Source organism: Globicephala melas, chromosome 10 (assembly GCF_963455315.2).
Source record: "Globicephala melas chromosome 10, mGloMel1.2, whole genome shotgun sequence".
Classification (NCBI taxonomy): domain Eukaryota; kingdom Metazoa; phylum Chordata; class Mammalia; order Artiodactyla; family Delphinidae; genus Globicephala; species Globicephala melas.
Window position 1 is genome coordinate 18,452,867 of NC_083323.1, and position 19,377 is coordinate 18,472,243.

Sequence of the window (19,377 nt, forward strand, 5' to 3'; positions counted from 1 at the left end):
TCACTAAGACAAATACAAAAAATACCTGAGTTTGGCAGTGTTACTAAGACCAAAGACGTGCCTTCAAATGTACCACTCTAGTAAGGTGGCAAAACTCACCTTAACTTCTGGGAAATGGTTTCTGAAAAAGCCATGCAAAAGCAGATATGCGTTTGGGTACTTTGCCTAATCGCTATCTTCATAGTTTGGCAAGGCTCTGAAGATCTCTTTGTTCACATTTAGTGAGAACCACATGATATTCAGCAAATTAATCTCCTGGATCTTGTTATTTGGGCTCTTGTCGCTTAATATTATTATTGTTAAGTTTTAATTTGCTCGGTCACCTTGTACTCTCCGCCACTGGTTAGCATATCCTCATTTTCCCAAAGAACACTGGTGTAAAAAAAAACACTTAGTTAAGACAGCTTTAATGCCCATGACTTAGAAGGTTCATTCAAAAGCCAAAAGAGCAGAACTAATATACAAAGCTTGGTGTATCTGGTTGCCTGGGCAAGTCGACTTGCCTTGCATATGTGAAGATATTAAATTCCTAACCAGTTAATTAAAAGAGCTTCTTCATGTGTCAGTGTAAGACCTGGTCCATAAACGGGGCATTAGGAGTTGACTCTTGTTTCAGGAAACAGCATCCTCTCCAAGTTTCTCACACTTTTAAAATTTTGTTTGTTTTTTAGCAGTGCCTGCTAGTCACCTGTGCATTTCTTGTCAGAAGACTAAAAATTATATTAGAAAATAAGGTTGACTTAGTTCTGTAAAGATGTTTTGGGGAGAGATGATTGGTTGGTTTTAATTAATTCAGATTATGCAGTTTTCCCTTTACTCTGATTTTAAGACTGAAAATGTACCAGTTCAGTTTCAAACAGAGCGATGACAATATTTTACAGAAAGACTGTGGGGGAGTAACTAAGAGACCAGGTGCTGCTGTTCAACAGACATAGATATAAGTCCCAGCTCCATTACTTCCCAGCTAATTGACCTTGATCTTGGGTAAATTATTTAATTCCTCCTACCCTCCATGTGCCAACCATAAAATGAGGATGATAACTGCACTTTCTTCATAAGGTTGTTTCGAGGATTAACTACTATAATTCATATAACATGTTCATTAGAGTGTCTGGATCATGATAAAGCCTCCAACAGCTATTATTATTACATTTGGCCCTGAGACAGAGGGATACCTGAGAATTTTTGAAGTGCTTTTTGGAATATTATTGCATTTTATCCTCAAATGAGAAAAGAAAGGTGGAGTTGCTAACAATGAGCCACTGACAAAGAGCAACACTGCAATTAACATCTGCCTTCTGTGCCAAAAGTTTTCTACTCTGCCTTAATGGATAGTCTTAAAAAAGCCTATATGGAAACTGAACAGTCTGAAATTTAAATTTATTTTATGTATAACAAGGTTATGATTCCAGGAGAATAGATCCAATTCCAGTTCAGGATCTTAGAGTAGTGAAATCTGAGTCCTGACAAAATACTTGATTCCAGACTCTAGAACAGAGTCGACTAAAACAGTTATGACTCAGGGTTCAAATTCTCATCTACGTGTTTCTGTTTCTGGATTCTTTGACCTATTCAATTGGTCTCTTGGTCTGTCCTGCTACCAAAACCACACTATCCTAATTGCTACAACTTTCTTAGGAATCTTGATGTCTGGTAGGGTGAGGATACTATCTTGTTTTTCAAAATTGCTTGGCCATTTGATCTCTCATGCGAATTTTAGGATCAGCTTTATGTCAGGTTTGAATTGAAATTATGTCAAATTTATAGATTAATTTGAGGAGATGATACTTTTATGATGTTGAATCTTCTCATCCATGAACATAGTATATCTCTCCTTTTATTTCAATCACTTTTTGGGTCTTTGAACAAAGTTTTATGATTTTTTTTCTTCATTAAAGCCTTGCATAGTTTCACTTATATTTGTTCCTAGGTATCATATAGGTTTCAATGCTATCTTTAAAGGTATCTTGAAAAAATTATATATTCTGATTGTTTTTGTTGATATATGGAAACACAAATTTTTTAAACATTGATTTTTATATCCAGAACTTTCTGCATACTTATTAGTTCTAATAGTTTATATCACCTCTTAGACTATCATGTTTGAATTATAACATTTTTCTTACTTTTCAGTTAGTATATTTTTTTCCCTTGCACTTTGTACTGTCTTGGAACACTGATATAATGTTGAATAGAAGTGGTGATGGGACATCTTTGACTTGTTCATAATTTTAAATTGAATGCTTGATCACGAAATATACATTTGCTCTAGGTTTTTGATACATAACATATCTCAATCTGAATCCATATCATATTTTAAAAGTAGTTTACGATGTTTACATTATCAGAACATTTATCTACTACACGTTGTAGTCTTTCCTTCAAGCTTTTATTTAATTTTAGTCATTTATTCATTTCAGTTGCTTGAAACTTACTCTCTAGTAAGTTCCTCAGGAAAGGCCCAGTATGATGTTTCAATACATACTTTCAAATCTTCTTCTACTTTTTTTTTTTTAATTTTAAGAAAGTTTTCTGTTCTGTTTCTTGGCTTTGGTTTTATTCCTAAGGGACTCCAAATATCTGTATGTTAGATTATCTTTGCCCATCTTTGTATTTGTCACTTTCTCTTGAAACTTTAAAAAAGCCCATATTTCCTTTGATTTAAAAAAATTCCTGATGGAGGAACCAAGATGACAGAGTAGAAGGATGTGCTCTCACTCCCTCTTGTGAGGACACCAGAATCACAACTAGCTGCTGGACAATCATCGACAGGAAGACACTGGAACTCACCAAAAAAGATACCTCATATCCAAAGACAAAGGAGAAGCCACAATGAGACGGTAGGAGGGGCGCAATCACAGTAAAATAAAATCCCATAACTGCTGGGTGGGTGACTCACAGACTGAAGAACACTTATACCACAGAAGTCCACCCACTGGAGTGAAGGTTCTGAGCCCCGCATCAGGCTTCCCAACCTGTGGGTCCTGCAATGGGAGGAGGAATTCCTAGAGAATCAGACTTTGAAGCCTAGTGGGATTTGATTGCAGGACTTCGACAGGACTGGGGGAAACAGAGACTCCACACTTGGAGGGCACACACAAAGTAGTGTGTGCATCGGGACCCAGGGGAAGGAGCAGTGACCCCAGGGGAGACAGAACCAGATCCACCTGCTAGTGGTGGAGGCTCTCCTGCAGAGGCAGGAGGTGACTGTGGCTCACCGTGGGGACAAGGACATTGGCAGCAGAAGTTCTGGGAAGTACTCCTTGGCATGAGCCCTCCCAGAGTCTGTCATTAGCCCCACCAAAGAGCCCAGGTAGGCTCCAGTGTTGGGTTTCCTCAGGCCAAACAACCAACAGGGAGGGAACCCAGCCCCACCCATCAGCAGTCAAGCGGATTAAAGTTTTACTGAGCTCTGCCCACCAGAGCAACAGTTAGCTCTACCTACCACCAGTCCCTCCCATCAGGAAACTTCCACAAGCCTCTTAGATAGCCTCATCCACCAGAGGGCAGACATCAGAAGCAAGAAGAATTACAATCCTGCAGCCTGTGGAACAAAAACCACATTCACAGAAAGACAGACAAGATGAAAAGGCAGAGGGCTATGTACCAGATGAAGCAACAAGATAAAACCCCAGAAAAACAACTAAATGAAGTGGAGATAGGCAACCTTCCAGAAAAAGAATTCAGAATAATGATAGTGAAGATTATCCAGGACCTCGGAAAAAGAATGGAGGCAAAGATCAAGAAAGATGCAAGAAATGTTTAACACAGACCTAGAAGAATTAAAGAACAAACAAACAGAGATGGACAATACAATAACTGAAAAGAAAACTACACTAAAAAGAATCAGTAGCAGAATAACTGAGGCAGAAGAACGGATAAGTGACCTGGAAGACAGAATGGTGGAATTCACTGCTGTGGAACAGAATAAAGAAAAAAGAATGAAAAGAAATGAAGACAGCCTAAGAGACCTCTGGGACAACATTAAACAAGCAATATTCGCATTATAGGGGTCCCAGAAGGAGAAGAGAGAGAGAAAGGACCCAAGAAAATATTTGAAGAGATTATAGTTGAAAACTTCCCTAACATGGGAAAGGAAATAGCCATCCGAGTCTGGGAAGTGCAGCGAGTCCCATACAGGATGAACCCAAGGAGAAACATGCCAAGACACATAGTAATCAAATTGGCAAAAATTAAAGACTAAGAAAAATTATTGAAAGCAACAAGGGAAAAATGACAAATAACATACAAGGGAACTCCCATAAGGTTAACAGCTGATTTCTCAGCAGAAACTCTACAAGCCAGAAGGGAGTGGAATGATATACTTAAAGTGATGAAAGGGAAGAACCTACAACCAAGATTACTATACCCAGCAAGGATCTCATTCAGATTCGATGGAGAAATCAAAAGCTTTACAGACAAACAAAAGCTAAGAGAATTCAGCACCACCAAACCAGCTCTACAACAAATGCTAAAGAAACTTCTCTAAGTGGGAAACACAAGAGAAGAAAAGAACTTACAAAAACAAACCCAAAACAATTAAGAAAATGGTCATAGGAACATACATATCGATAATTACCTTAAATGTGAATGGATTGAATGCTCCAACCAAAAGACACAGATTGGCTGAATGGATACAAAAATGAGACCCATATATATGCTGTCTACAAGAGACCCACTTCAGATCTAGGGACACATACAGACTGAAAGTGAGGGGATGGAAAAAGGTATTCCATGCAAATGGAAATCAAAAGAGAGCTGGAGTAGCAATACTCATATCTGATAAAATAGACTTTAAAATAAAGAATGTTACAAGAGACAAGGCAAGACACTACATAATGATCAAGGGATCAATCCAAGAAGATACAACAATTATAAATATATATGCAGCCAACATAGGAACACCTCAATACATAAGACAACTGCTAACAGCTATAAAAGAGGAAATCGACAGTAACAGAATAATAGTGGGGGACTTTAACACCTCACTTACAGCAATGGACAGATCATCCAAAATGAAAATAAATAAGGAAACAGAAACTTTAAATGACACAATAGACCAGATAGATTTAATTGATATTTATAGGATATTCCATCCAAAAACAGCAGTTTACACTTTCTTCTCAAGTGCACATGGAACATTCTCCAGGATATATCATATCTTGGATCACAAACCAAGCCTCAGTAAATTTAGGAAAATTGAAATCCTATCAAGCATCTTTTCTGACCACAACATTATGAGATTAGAAGTGAATTACAGGGAAAAAAATGTAAAAAACACAAACACATGGAGGCTAAACAATACGTTACTACATAACCAAGAGATCACTGAAGAAATCAAAGAGGAAATCAAAAAATACCTAGAGACAAATGACAACGAAAACACGATGATCCAAAACCTATGGGTTGCACCAAAAGCAGTTCTAAGAGGGAAGTTTATACCTCTACAAACCTACTTCAAGACACAAGAAAAATCTCAAACAATCTAACCTTACACCTAAAGGAACTAGAGAAAGAGGAACAAACAAAACCAAAGTTAGCAGAAAGAAAGAAATCATAAAGAGCAGAGCAGAAATAAATGAAAGAGAAATAAAGAAAACAATAGCAAAGATCAATAAAACTAAGAGCTTGTTCTTTGAGAAGAGAAACAAAATTGATAAACCATTACCCAAACTCATCAAGAAAAAAAGGGAGAGGACTCAAATCAATAAAATTAGAAATGAAAAAGGAGAAGTTACAACAGACACCGCAGAAACACAAAGCATCCTAAGAGACTACTACAAGCAAGTCTGTGCCAATAATATGGACAACCTGGAAGAAATGAACAAATTCTTAGAAAGGTATAACCTTCCAAGACTGAACCAGGAAGAAATAGAAAATATGAACAGACCAATCACAAGTAATGAAATTGAAACTGTGATTAAAAATCTTCCAACAAACAAAAGTCCAGGACCAGATGGCTTCACAGGTGAATTCCATCAAATATGTAGACAAGAGCTGACACCCATCCATCTCAAACTCTTCCAAAAAATTGCAGAGAAAGGAACACTCCCAAACTCATCCTGTGAGGCCACCATTACCCTGATACCAAAACCAGACAAAGATACTACAAACAAAGAAAATTACAGACCAATATCACTGATGAATATAGATGCAAAAATCCTCAAGAAAATACTAGCAAACAGAATCCAACAACACATTAAAAGGATCATACACCATGATCAAGTGGGATTTATTCCAGGGATGCAAGGATTCTTCAATATACACAAATCAATCATTGTGATACACCATATTAACAAATTGAAGAAGAAAAACCATATGATCATCTCAATAGATGCAGAAAAAGCTTTTGACAAAATTCAACAGCCATTTATAACAAAAACTCTTCAGAAAGTGGGCATAGAGGGAAACTACCTCAACATAATAAAGGCCATATATGACAAACCCACAGCAATCATCATTCTCAATGGTGAGAAACTGAAAGCATTTCCTCTAAGATCAGGAACAAGACAAGGATGTCCACTCTCACCACTATTATTCAACATAGTTTTGGAAGTCCTAGCCATGGCAGTCAGAGAAGAAAAAGAAATAAAAGGAATACAAATTGGAAAAGAAGAAATAAAACTGTCACTGTGTGCAGATGACATGATACTATACATAGAGAATCCTAAAAATGCCACCAGAAAACTACTAGAGCTAATCAATGAATTTGGTAAAGTTGCAGGATACAAAATTAATGCACAGAAATCTCTTGCATTCCTATCCACTAATGATGAAAAATCAGAAAGAGAAATTAAGGAAACACTCCCATTTACCATTGCGACAAAAAGAATAAAATACCTAGGAATAAACCTACCTAGGGAGACAAAAGACCTGTATGCAGAAACCTATAAGACACTGATGAAAGAAATTAAAGATGATACCAACAGATGGAGAGATATACCATGTTCTTGGAAGAATCAATATTGTGAAAATGACTATACTACCCAAAGTAATCTACAGATTCAATGCAATCCCTATTGAATTACCCATGGCATTTTTTATGGAACTAGAACAAAAAATCTTAAAATTTGTATGGAGACACAAAGGACCCTGAATAGCCAAAGCAGTCTTGAGGGAAAAAAACAGAGCTGGAGGAATCAGAGTCCCTGACTTCAGACTATACTACAAAGCTACAGTAATCAAGATCATATGGTACTGGCACAAAAAACAGAAACATATATCAATGGAACAAGATAGAAAGCCCAGAGGTAAACCCACGCACCTATGGTCAACTAATGTATGACAAAGGAGGCAAGGATATACAATGGAGAAAAGACAGTCTCTTCAATAAGTGGTGCTGGGAAAACTGGGCAGCTACATGTAAAAGAATGAAATTAGAACACTCCCTAACACCATACACAAAAATAAGCTCAAAATGGATTTGAGACCTAAATGTAAGACTGGACACTATAAAACTCTTAGAGGAAAACATAGGAAGAGCACTCTTTGACATTAATCACAGCAAGATCTTTTTTGATCCACCTCTTAGAGTAATGGAAATAAAAACAAAAATAAACAAATGGTACCTAATGAAACTAAAAGCTTTTGCACAGCAAAGGAAACAATAAACAAGACGAAAAGACAACCCTCAGAATGGGAGAAAATATTTGCAAACGAACCAGCAGACAAAGGATTAATATCCAAAATATATAAACTGCTCATGCAGCTCAATATTAAAGAAAGAAACAACCCAATCCAAAAATGGGGAGAAGAGCTAAATAGATATTTCTCCAAAGAAGACATACAGATGGCCAAGAAGCACATGAAAAGCTGCTCAACATCACTAATTATTAGAGAAATGCAAATCAAAACTACAATGAGGTATCACCTCACACCAGTTAGAATGGGCATCTTCAGAAAATCTACAATCAACAGATACTGGAGAGGGTGTAGAGAAAAGGGAACCCTCTTGCACTGTTGGTGGGAATGTAAATTCATACAGCCACTATGGAGAACAGTATGGAGGTTCCTTAAAAAACTAAAAATAGAATTACCATATGATCCAGCAATCCCACTACTGGGCATATACCCAGAGAAAACCATAATTCAGAAAGACACATGCACCCCAATGTTCATTGCAGCACTATTTACAATAGCCAGGTCATGGAAGCAACCTAAATGCCCATCGACAGATGAATGGATAAAGAAGACGTGGTGCATATATACAGTGGAATATTACTCAGCCATAAAAAGGAACGAAATTGGGTCATTTGTTGAGACGTGGATGGATCTAGAGACTGTCATACAGAGTGAAGTAAGTCAGAAAGAGAAAAACAAATATTGTATATTAACACATATATGTGGAACCTAGAAAAATGGTACAGATGAACCGGTTTGCAGGGCAGAAGTTGAGACACAGATGTAGAGAACAAACGTATGGACACCAAGGGGGGAAAGCTGTGGGGGGTTGGGGATGGTGGTGTGATGAACTGGGTGATTGGGATTGACCTGTATACCCTGATATGTATAAAATTGATGACTAATAACAGCCTGCTATATAAAAAAATAAATAAAATTCAAGAAAAAAACAAACTAATAGGAAACTTTCTTTGGGTTATTTGTATGGAAATATATTAATATAAATGTTTCAGACATTACATGAAATTCCTAAAAATCTTATATGTTCTGGTATAATGTTATAAGTCATAATTCTCGTTATTATTTTAAAATGTATATCTCAGAAATAACTAAATTTCCTTGTCAATTTCATTATTATGAACTTTCATCAAATCTTTAACCGTGGTCATTTTTAAGTCTTTTGTCATTTACAGACAGTTCTGGGTGTACTCTGATGCTTTTGCAAAAATGTTCCTATAAAAGGGTTTCATCTTCAAGGAATTCATGGAAAAGACTCTGACAAGTACAGGTTTCTGGTAACTGACTATACTGCTGAACTGAATGAATAAGCATTTTCAGAACTCTAATGGAAAACTGATGAATTCATAAAAGTGCTAACAAAAGATCAACATGAAAAAAAATTAATTACATGGGACTGAGTGAACTGATGAGAATGATTATAATTTTTGTGACTTCTTGTTTGAATAAAAAAAAATTCCTTTTCCACCTTCTGTCCTTTAGCTCGTTAGCTGAGTGTTTTTTCCACACTGTATCCTTCTATTTTTGTCTTGATTTCTTAAAGGATATTTTATTTCTGATTCTTTTCTGAGTTCTAGAATTTAAGTTCCCAGCTTTAAAAATTTTGATATATGTTTTTTTCATATTCTGTGTAACTTTCTTAATGTCTTTTAACTAATTTTTATTTTAAAATTAAAAAAATTTTTTTGACATGAAACATTTTTCTTTTTAATTTGGAAAGGAGTCAGTAAGTGATGTGGATTAGTTTTGATTATAAGGCATTAAGCCCCACAAACTTGATGGGCGCTGAAAGAACAGACGTGAATTTTGAGGTCTGCATCTGGCTTCACTAGTTCTTCAATATTCAAAATAGGCTACCTGCTACACTCCTCAGTTCATGTCCTCTTCTTTACAGGCAGGATGATAACAGGTATCACTGCAGCATGATGCCTGTCTGATGCTAAGTGCAAGCTCTCTTCTTCTAAATTGTGTCCAGTACAGGTATCCTGGTATCCTGTAGGATGTCATAACTAATTTTTAAATAATAAGTTGCATTTTGGTCTGTTTGTGGGCATACTTTTCTGGGATGCTTTCATCATCTCTAAAAATATTACCATGCTCCCTGTTACTTCATTTCTTATTATAACTTCATATGAGATTTGAACTTGATGCTTCTCTGTTGCTCACTTTTATGTGAAATTAGTTTTCCTGACCTTTTAGATTGAGGCAGGATTTAGTAAAGCTTTTCTAATGTCACAAAGCTCCTTTTTCTGTTATTTTTATGTAGTGTTTAAAAATATGGCCACTTGCTTTCCAAGATTTCCTGACTGTCTTCCTTTCTCCACTTGGGTGGGAATCTTCTCTTTTTTAATCTTACTTTTCCCTAATTGCTCAATTTTATTCTACTTCTAGTAGTTTCTTCACAGTATGGTTCCTTAATTGGAAGAAAATCCATTTAAGTTTTGAGAGTTCATAAGGATTAAACTGCTTCAACCCTTTCAGTCCTTACTTCGTGCTCCTTGAACTCACTTGGTATTAGAGAGAGAATTCATTCTCAGTTTCATCTGATGTACTCAAATTGACCCACTCTGCTCTCCAGTAAATAACCGTTGGCTCTTTTGGGGTTCTGTTCACCAGTTGACACAACCCTGTGTACTTCCCTCAACTTTCTCCTGCACAGGTGCCAATACCATGTGAGTCTCATGGCTGTTGCTGGTTTGTCCCCATGTGCTTATACTAGGGGAGATACCTTGTTGCCTAGTTTTGTGGTAAATGTTGTCCAGGGATCTTTGGTTTTGCTATTTAATTGCTGTGTTTGCTTTAATGTGGGAATTCACTAAGATGGAAAGCTACAATGTCACTGTCACTACTATCTTCCTAGAATCTCTAGATTGGACTTTAAAAGCAAAAATGACAACTACAATAACAAATTCAGTAATATGTTTTTTTTATAATAGGTATACCTAAGACATATTTATAAGGAACTTTTTTAACATAAAAGGATAGAAAAAGATGTACCATGCAGTTATAAATCAAAATATAACTGATATAATGATATTACTTTAAATTAAATAACCCTTAAGACAAAAAGCATTATTAGCAAAGAAAACAAAAAAACAAAACAGTATTATTACATAGAAAATATTCACCAGGAATATATAATCAGAAACCTGTATTCTTTTAAGAAAAGAATTCTCAAAAATACAGGGAGTAAAAACTGAATGAATTACAAGGAGAAATTGACCAATATGTAATTTAAATGGGAATTTGTAACATATTACTCCCATATACAAAGCAATGATGAAGTTGATCTGATGAAAATATTGATATATTTAGAATCATGCATAAAACAATTACGAAATACATTTTTTCCCAAAGATACATGGAAATTTACAAAATCAGAGTCTGTTGAAGGTCACAAATGAAAACTCAGTAAATACCAGAACTGAAACTACACAGACCACATTCTTCAACCACAAAGCAAAATAATTAGAAAAAAAGATTCTCTCTCTCCCCAGATCTGCAGGCTTGGAAATTTTAGAAACACCCATAGTGTGTTATGAAACAAGGAAGAAATCTAATGAAAGTTTAAAATATTTAGAACTTGTGAAGGAAAACTTATTTCAAAACTCACAGGATGCAGCTAAAGCTGTAATCTGAAATGCATCTATCCAAAAGAAAGAGAAAATTAAGGAACTAAGTGTTCAACTCAAGAAGTTAAAAAAGAGAACCACAGAGTGAACTCAAGAAGGAAAAAGAGAATATTTTGACAATAATGCATATTCACAAAATAGAAAAAAAGAGAGTAAGTTTTAAAAAGATATTTCTTTGAGGAGAATTATCAAGTGGCCAAAACCTAGCAAGACCATAATTCTTGTAGAGTTCACACAACTCTGCTGCACCTTTTAAAGCTTTTATTTTGTACCTACTATACAACAATGCAGAAAAATCCATGGCAGTTCTTTGAGACCTTTTGATGCTTTACTTCCCTCAAGGCTGCATTTCTCTTGCACAAAGATTTCCTTACATGAATTTACTTCTTCTGCTATCAGGAAAACAAATATTACATGCATAACACATGACAATTTTTAGAAAGAAAGTGCAGTCAAACATAACATGGGACAGTCCAGTTTCTGATTAATAGTAAGTTATTCTCTAATGGATTCTTGGTTCTACAAATGCATTCACAAGTTAATGTCCTTAAGTAGCAAGTTCCCCTAGTATTTTTAAGCTATAGTTCAATTTTTAAAACTTTTGAGGAATACAACTTGTCTAGAAAATAAACTACTCTTCTATAAACGGTACACGCAGCAGTAATTCAAATGCTGAAATCCTATCCCTGCAGCTTTTCTTCTTAAAGCCATGGACAGATGCACTTGCATGATCGTCCGCCTGAGTGCTTTCTTCAGTTTTGAGCTCTATGGACCTCGCTCTTTTCATCTTCGTCCTGGTTTGGGATACATCTTCCTCTTTTCTGAAGCCGCTCTTAACCTGTGGTATAGTCAGCCAGGGAGCAGGGGGAGTAGTTGCATCTGCTGAGTACAGTCTCAAAGGTGGTAACTTTCAACCATTTTTCATGGCCGTACGTGAGTCTGATGAATGTGGTGTGGAGGACGCAGTGTGAAGGCAGGGGGCATCCTGCAGCGTGTGATGCGACATCGGTGCCAGGCTGTGATGCTTGCTTTGATATTTGCTAACACAGATACACTCTTACGTGTTTAAACATATTGACTCATTTAATCCTCACAATGTTACAAGAGTGATTCTCCTATTATCCCATCTTACAACTTGTTCAAGGTCACAAAGCTACTCAGCATCAGAGCCAGGATTGGCACACAAGCAGTCTGTGTTCTCAAACCCACTGGCCAAAAGGTAGCGTCTATTCCATGCTCCACTAACCAGAGTTGCAGGTCCTACAGCCAAGCTGGGCGTTAGAAACTGGTTACCCTTAACTAGACATCTAAGGTCCACCTTGGGCTCCATTGTCTAGAGCTGAGTCAAGTGTTTCTCAGGGTCCAACCCCATGACATCTCCCAGTGGGAGGTTGTGTGTCCTCTTGTTTATCCACGTATGCCCTCCCCTATCAGGTCAGCCCAGGAACACGATGATTCTGTCTTTTCAGCACTGGGGAAAGTTAGCTCACTCCTGTGCACCTTGCCATGCTCTGTATCACCAGGGACCAATACTGTGCTGACACCCAGCAGGGCTCAGTAAAGATCTTCTGATGAATGAATGAATGAATGAGTTGACAGGGTACCAGTGTGCTAGGCACTGTGCTTTGGGGAGTGATAAAGATTGTAAAGATTAGTAAGACCCCACCTGTCTCATTCAAGAGCTCATATTCTAGTGAGGAGCTTTTGAAAGTTCATCATCCTCTCAAACTACTGCAGGACATGGATTTTGAGATCAGATCTGATTCACCTGACTGGCTGTGTGGCCTCTGACAAGTTATTTCACTCCTTTTATTCTCCATTTATTCATCTGTAGAATCGGTATGATACTGTGACCTGCCTCATAGATGTGTTATGAGGATTAAATGAGATAACGCTTGAAAAATTGCTGTGTCCCCAGAGGGAGCTGCCTCTGGTTTTGTTCATTGCTGAGGACCCACAGGGACACCATGGGAACTCTCTTTGGCTGGATGGACCCCTGAAGTCAGCAGACAGTGCATACCACTCAAGCGTCTGGCATGTCCACCATCCCCTGTTGTGTGAACCTGGATGCTTGGGGAATAAAACACCCATAATTAAGAATAGAAGTTACCTGTGTTGGGTAACTTCGGGGACATTGTCTTCTGCAATTATTCCTATAGGCTGACGTTTCTCTGTGTCTCTCCTTTAGGAATTCCTTTGGCTGAAAAAGGCAGTGAGCCCATGAACTGTTTCCTTCCAGCGATTGCCAGGACCTTTGCCCCACCTCTTACATTCTGGAAATATTTCTCAGACACCCCTCTCTCCCCAACATCCAGACACCACTCTTTAGCTTGGGAGCAGGGAAGGTCAGGCATTGCTGTCGTCAGTTGCTTAGACTCCTTCAGCGCGAAGCTCATCTGTGGAATGTACAGGGCCGTCCCTGCTCTGGGCTCTGCTTTGACACAGGGAAAAGGTTGGCTAACCCTTCTTTAGCTCTGGAGAGTTCTCCCCATCATCAGAGGCTGCAGGGTGTCTAGCCAAAAGAGGGGATGTGGAGTCAAGTATGTCTGGGGTGGAGCCTAAGCTTGTGACCTCAGACCCATCTCAAGTAAGATACAAGTAAGATAAACTTGTATCTGACTCTATGATCTCCAATTGCCCCTCTTTTTAGCCTCAATTTCCCTATCCCTCTATAAATACTAATATGACAGCTAGAGAGTCTCTGTTCCTTGAACTACAAAAAAAAAATTAGCTCAAACATAAAAGTTTCAGATCCTCCCCTGGCTTTCTGAGAATCCCTTAAGATGCTTATTCCTCATGGTCTCATCAGTGAGGTTTCCCTGAATGCCCTTTCTACATTTAAACTTCACCCCCCATGCCCATTTACGCCCATTTTCTTGACCATCTCTCTCTGTTTTCCTTGGGTTCCTGCTGATAGCCAAGCTTCTAGGATTCCAACTTCTATTCCCAGTTGTTTATCAAGATATTCCCCTTTTCCTCCCAAGACAATTTTTGTCCTAAAAGGCATTTTGATGGCCACTGTTTTAAAAATGTACATTTTTATTTCATCACAAGAGAAAACTTTATTCATTGCATTGTGAGGATCAGATAGGCTAATAAAGGTCCAGTACAGTGCCGTGTACCCAGTAGGGAGCAAATAAACATCAACAGGGGAAGTTATGAAGATTAATTGATATATATAAAAGCACTTAAAAATGGTAACACACTGTACATGTGAAGGGTTCTCATTATCAATGCTAGTACCTTAAGTCCTAGTAGATGTTATACTATTCAGACCATGTTCAAAAGTAGTTGGGACAGTACATGGTCAAGTTCCTATTTCTTTGTTTGAGAAACCTTTCCTTTCTAAAGAAGGTAGAGTAGGAGGTATAACACAAACTAAAGTCAAATCCTTGAGCTCAGCACAAAGACTGCACATATCAGGACAGGAAGAAAATACAGGTTTCACATAAGATGTCATTATGAAACTTTTAGAGGACAACAGTGTAGAAGTTAACTTCACTAAGTCCCTCCTTCGAATGGCTGCCACTGATGTGGAAGAGTATGTGATTAAACAACCAGAGGCAGAATTCCAGGACCCAACTGAAAAGGCAGGAGCGCCTAAACAAAGTCCCAGTAAGATCCCAGCGGAGATCAATACCAGAGTGAGATTTCTGCAAGCAGTCAAGGATATCCCTAGTACAATTAAAGAACTCTTTGATGCAGTGAGTAATGTCTTCAAGAAATACTAATACCAGAACCGCATAGCACTTGAGTGCCAAAAATAAAGAATTTTTAAAGTATTCCGAAAGTTTCAGACATACTCTGAAAAACTATTTTGAAATGGCAGGGCAATCAGTGTATTCCTAAGTGCCAACCGACTAAATCATCAAACCAACTTGGTGTTTCAGACCTTCAAACCTGCCCTCAAGGCTGGACACGTTAAGAGATGTGCTTCTCAGTGGCAGCGTTGAACTACCTTTATCTGTAAATTTTCAAGTTTGACTGTATAAATTATGAGTCTCTCCTGAAGGGATCTAACCCAGGATGTTGAGTGGTATTATTGCCACTTTGTGTTTTTGTAAAATGTCTCTTAATCACAATCTCGCACTGAAGATTTTATTTGCTATTATCATTTATTTAAGACTTATAAGCCAAAAAATTTACAGTCTAATGTCTCATATAACATGCCTTAAAATAATTGTAAATATTGGTATTTGTTTCTGACATTTTAACTTGGAAGCGATGTGCTGCCGATGATGTATTTAACAATATTTGGTGGCAAATACTCAATAGTTCACATCTGTTTTAAAAAAGCAGAACACTCTATGAATAATATGGATTAAGGGATATGTTCTAAGCATGGACTACAATGTGGAAAGAGCTGGGGCTTGAAGGTCTATAAAGGGGGATTGGAGGCTTAGAGCAGAGACACTAGTCAGCCATCATAAAGCCCAGGTGCCATGGACAAATCAAAGGTTGCAGAGAACCCTGGAGACTCGGTATGCCAGCTCGGTGAGTTTGAAGCCAGGTGTCTGGTGATGGGCTTAGGTTTCCCTTTGTCTGAAAGAAAAGAACGCAGACTGGTTAAGAGGCGAACAAACTGGAATTTGCTGATACCTGTGTAACTGGGTTTCACCACCTCTAACCACAATGACCTTCAAGAATATAGTGGTTAGGCATCCCTGGTGGCGCAGTGGTTGGGAATCCGCCTGCCAATGCAGGGGACGCAGGTTCGTGCCCCGGTCCGGGAGGATCCCACATGCCGCGGAGCGGCCGGGCCCATGGGCCACGGCTTCTGAGCCTGCGCGTCTGGAGCCTGTGCTCCGCAGTGGGAGAGACCGCGATGGTGAGAGGCCCGCACAAAAAAAAAAAAAAAAAAAAAGAGAGAAAAAAGAATATAGTGGTTACTGCCTCATTTCTGCCCACAAGCTCCTTTTTGACCATCTCTAACCCAGAACCATATAGAAAAGCTATCCTGAGAAATGTAATTCCGGCTTTGCCAAGTTGATGCAATACAAAACCACCATACTGCATAGTGGACATGTGGTCTTAACCTGATGTGAAGTGCTTACCAAAAATACTATTTTAATCCAGTGGAGGTCATGGTACGGCAGATATCTTTATTTATGTATTCATTCATTTATTCATTTTGTATTTAATGATAATCTGCTGTGTTCCAAGCACTGTTTTTTTTGGCTAGGGAATAGAGAAAACGATGACCCATGATACTGAGTTAAGTCCTATTTCTACAAAAGTGGGTTAATGGGTACATGCAAAGGGTCTTGGAGGTAGAAAGGGAGAAAGGCAGAATAAATTGCGAAGATGACTCCAGGCATTAGGAATAGCATGTGAGAGAGTGTATTAAATTCAAGGAGCCTAAAGTTCACTGAAGTGTATAGCACATAGAGAGCAATAATGGCAGGAGATATTCAGGAAATGAAAACCAGTAGGATTTAGTGAACGGTAGGAGAAGAGGAGAGGCAAGAGACGAAGCTGCCAGTGTGAGAGATTACATGGTTGGTGATTTCACTAACGTGACATGGAGTACAGAACATGATTTGGGGAGAATATGTTGAATTAGAATCTGTAGATATTGAGGTATTGCAAATCATGGAGGTGGAAGCATCCAGTAAGCAGTTCACAGTGTGGGTCCAGAGACCACCAATCTGTCCTGTTCTTCTGTTTTCTTAGCATTAATTACATTTGCAATTACTCATTTTAGCACCTACCCTCCATGCCAGAATGACGACTCTTTGAGGGCTGGAACCACGTCTTACTTGTGCTTTGTTGTTACCCTAGCATATCAAGTAGTGAATGGCATGTTGCAGGTGCTTGATAAGTATTAGGTTAATGCAACTTAAGAGACCAAGAAAGGGGTGCTTTTGGGAGCACCAAAGAGGGGTCAGAATTTGAGATATTGATCTGAATAGTGCTTGAAGCCATGAAGTAGATGGACTTATTCAGGGATATATACACAGTGGTAAAAGAATCCCCAGGGCAGGGCACTCACACTCAAAGGAATGGCAGAGAAGAAAAAGCTGGTGAAGGATTCTGAGAAGAAGTGGTTAGAGGAAAAGATAACCAAGAAAAAGTTTGAGGTAAAAAGGGCGGAAGGCAGGATGAGTTGTGAAGATGATTCTGGGCATTAGGAATCCATGTAAGCATGGGAGAAAACAGGAAAGACAGCATTTTAAAATATAGCTTGCTGGGACTTCCCTGGCAGAACAGTGGTTAAGACTCTGTGCTCCCAATGCAGGGGGCACGGGTTCGATCCCTGGTTGGGGAACTAAGGTCCCACATGCCGCGCGACCTAAAAAGTGTAAAATAAATAAATAAATATAGCTTGTTATTGAAGTAATGTGATTATCTGCTATAAATCAACATCTACAGGGATGGTGACCCTCTCTCTCACCTAACATCCCTTGAAGACCAGCTTGATTTGCTTTTAGTCTCCTCCTTTTCTCCTTTGGAAAACTCTTGAGCCATATTTCATGAACAGAAACACTATTTATTATTGGCCTCTCACTTCCCTGAATTATCAACATATTGCATTTCTGTGGCCGTGATGATTGGTTTCTTCCGGGATGGGTACAGTCCATATCTATACCAGTTGGATCGTATCTCAGAAGCTTAGGTAGGTGCTCTTGGGAAAAAGCCTTGCCTTTCCTACTGCATGTGAAGGCGAGATGTGTGGAAAAGAGAAGAAAGGAGAGACAGGAAAACCAGGGCCTGGTGACCTTTGAGCCCCTAACTGTGGTGTGTCTAAAGCAAGCCCTGTTTCTTTTCTGTGAGCTGGTAAACCTCTTTGCATCTTTATCTCAAAGACTCTTAAACTGACATTCTAAGAAGTTAAATATGAATCCTTTATAAAATTAAGCACACCTACATTGAGATATATTTGATTTTTGTAAAAGTAGGGAAAATTTTTCATTTACCTCAACCCCAGATTATGACCCTAACTATGCAGAAGCTGATGTTCTATAGGGAATATTGTAGCAGCTTGAACAAAAACCTTAGTGGGTGTAACATGACTTTCTTTCTAAATAGCAACCAGCCCCGCTGAGTCAATGTTGACCTATGTAACTCTTTCCTGGAAGGCAAGAAAATCTGAAGGTTGACTGGTTTGCTCACTCACCCTGCCTTTTGTTTCCTAACGAACAGGTAATATTAGTCTTTCAGTATGATAACATAAAGCCGACCGATTTGCATCACGGGGTATTGTCCACCCTGTGTGTTTCAGTTTGTTCTCCTCTTATTTAATAGGAGCTGTACTGAAACTGGGTAGTCTCTGTTTGTTCAGCAGCCTCTTATGAGTGCCTGCCTTCTCTCCTGGATTGAGTTGGACCAGGGAAAAGATAGACGCAGGATAATGTGAGGAGGTTTTCTTAGTAACATGGACATTCCCAAACTTTTCACCACTCCAAGGACTTCCAATAGGACCTTTGATATCTTTAGAAATCTAGTCACTCCAGCCTGGAATAGAGTTGATGTCAGTCTCTTGCTTCACTTATGTTGAGATTCTGGCCCAACTGGTTTTAGTCAACGACGCTCTTTTGCTGTGTCTTTTTTTTTTTTTTTTTTTTTTTTTTTTGGTACACGGGCCTCTCACTGTTGTGGCCTCTCCCGCTGCGGAGCACAGGCTCCAGACGCGCAGGCTCAGCGGCCATGGCTCATGGGCCCAGCCGCTCAGTGGCATGTGGGATCCTCCCAGACCGGGGCACGAACCCGTGTCCCCTGCATCGGCAGGCAGACTCTCAACCACTGCGCCACCAGAGAAACCCTTTTGCTGTGTCTTTGAATCATGGTATCATATGATTGTCATCCTTATTTATTCTCTGGTATTCATGCTCGTAAACATTGATAAGCACTCTCTAGGCTCTGCTGTTTCATCACCTGAAAAATGGGAATATTCGTATGTAACTTGCAGGTTTGTTGTGAGGTTGAAATCAGAAAAAAATTATAGAACCTCACTGTCAATCTCCACGAGTATTTACCAGACTGTATCACGCTCCCACAAAGGTCTCCCTTAAGCCCATCCCCCCATCAGCCCCCACCCCAACCTGGTCCTCCCTCCAGTCTGTGCTTATTTTGGTTCAGCACAAGGTATGTTGTGTTTATTTGTAAG

The 19,377-nt window shown here is 38.7% G+C and overlaps 1 pseudogene; it reads left to right on the forward strand.

Annotated features, from left to right (window-relative positions):
- The first annotated feature begins 13,812 nt into the window (after positions 1 to 13,812).
- Positions 13,813 to 15,223, forward strand: LOC115852589 (programmed cell death protein 10-like; annotated as a pseudogene).
- Positions 15,224 to 19,377: the final 4,154 nt, after the last annotated feature.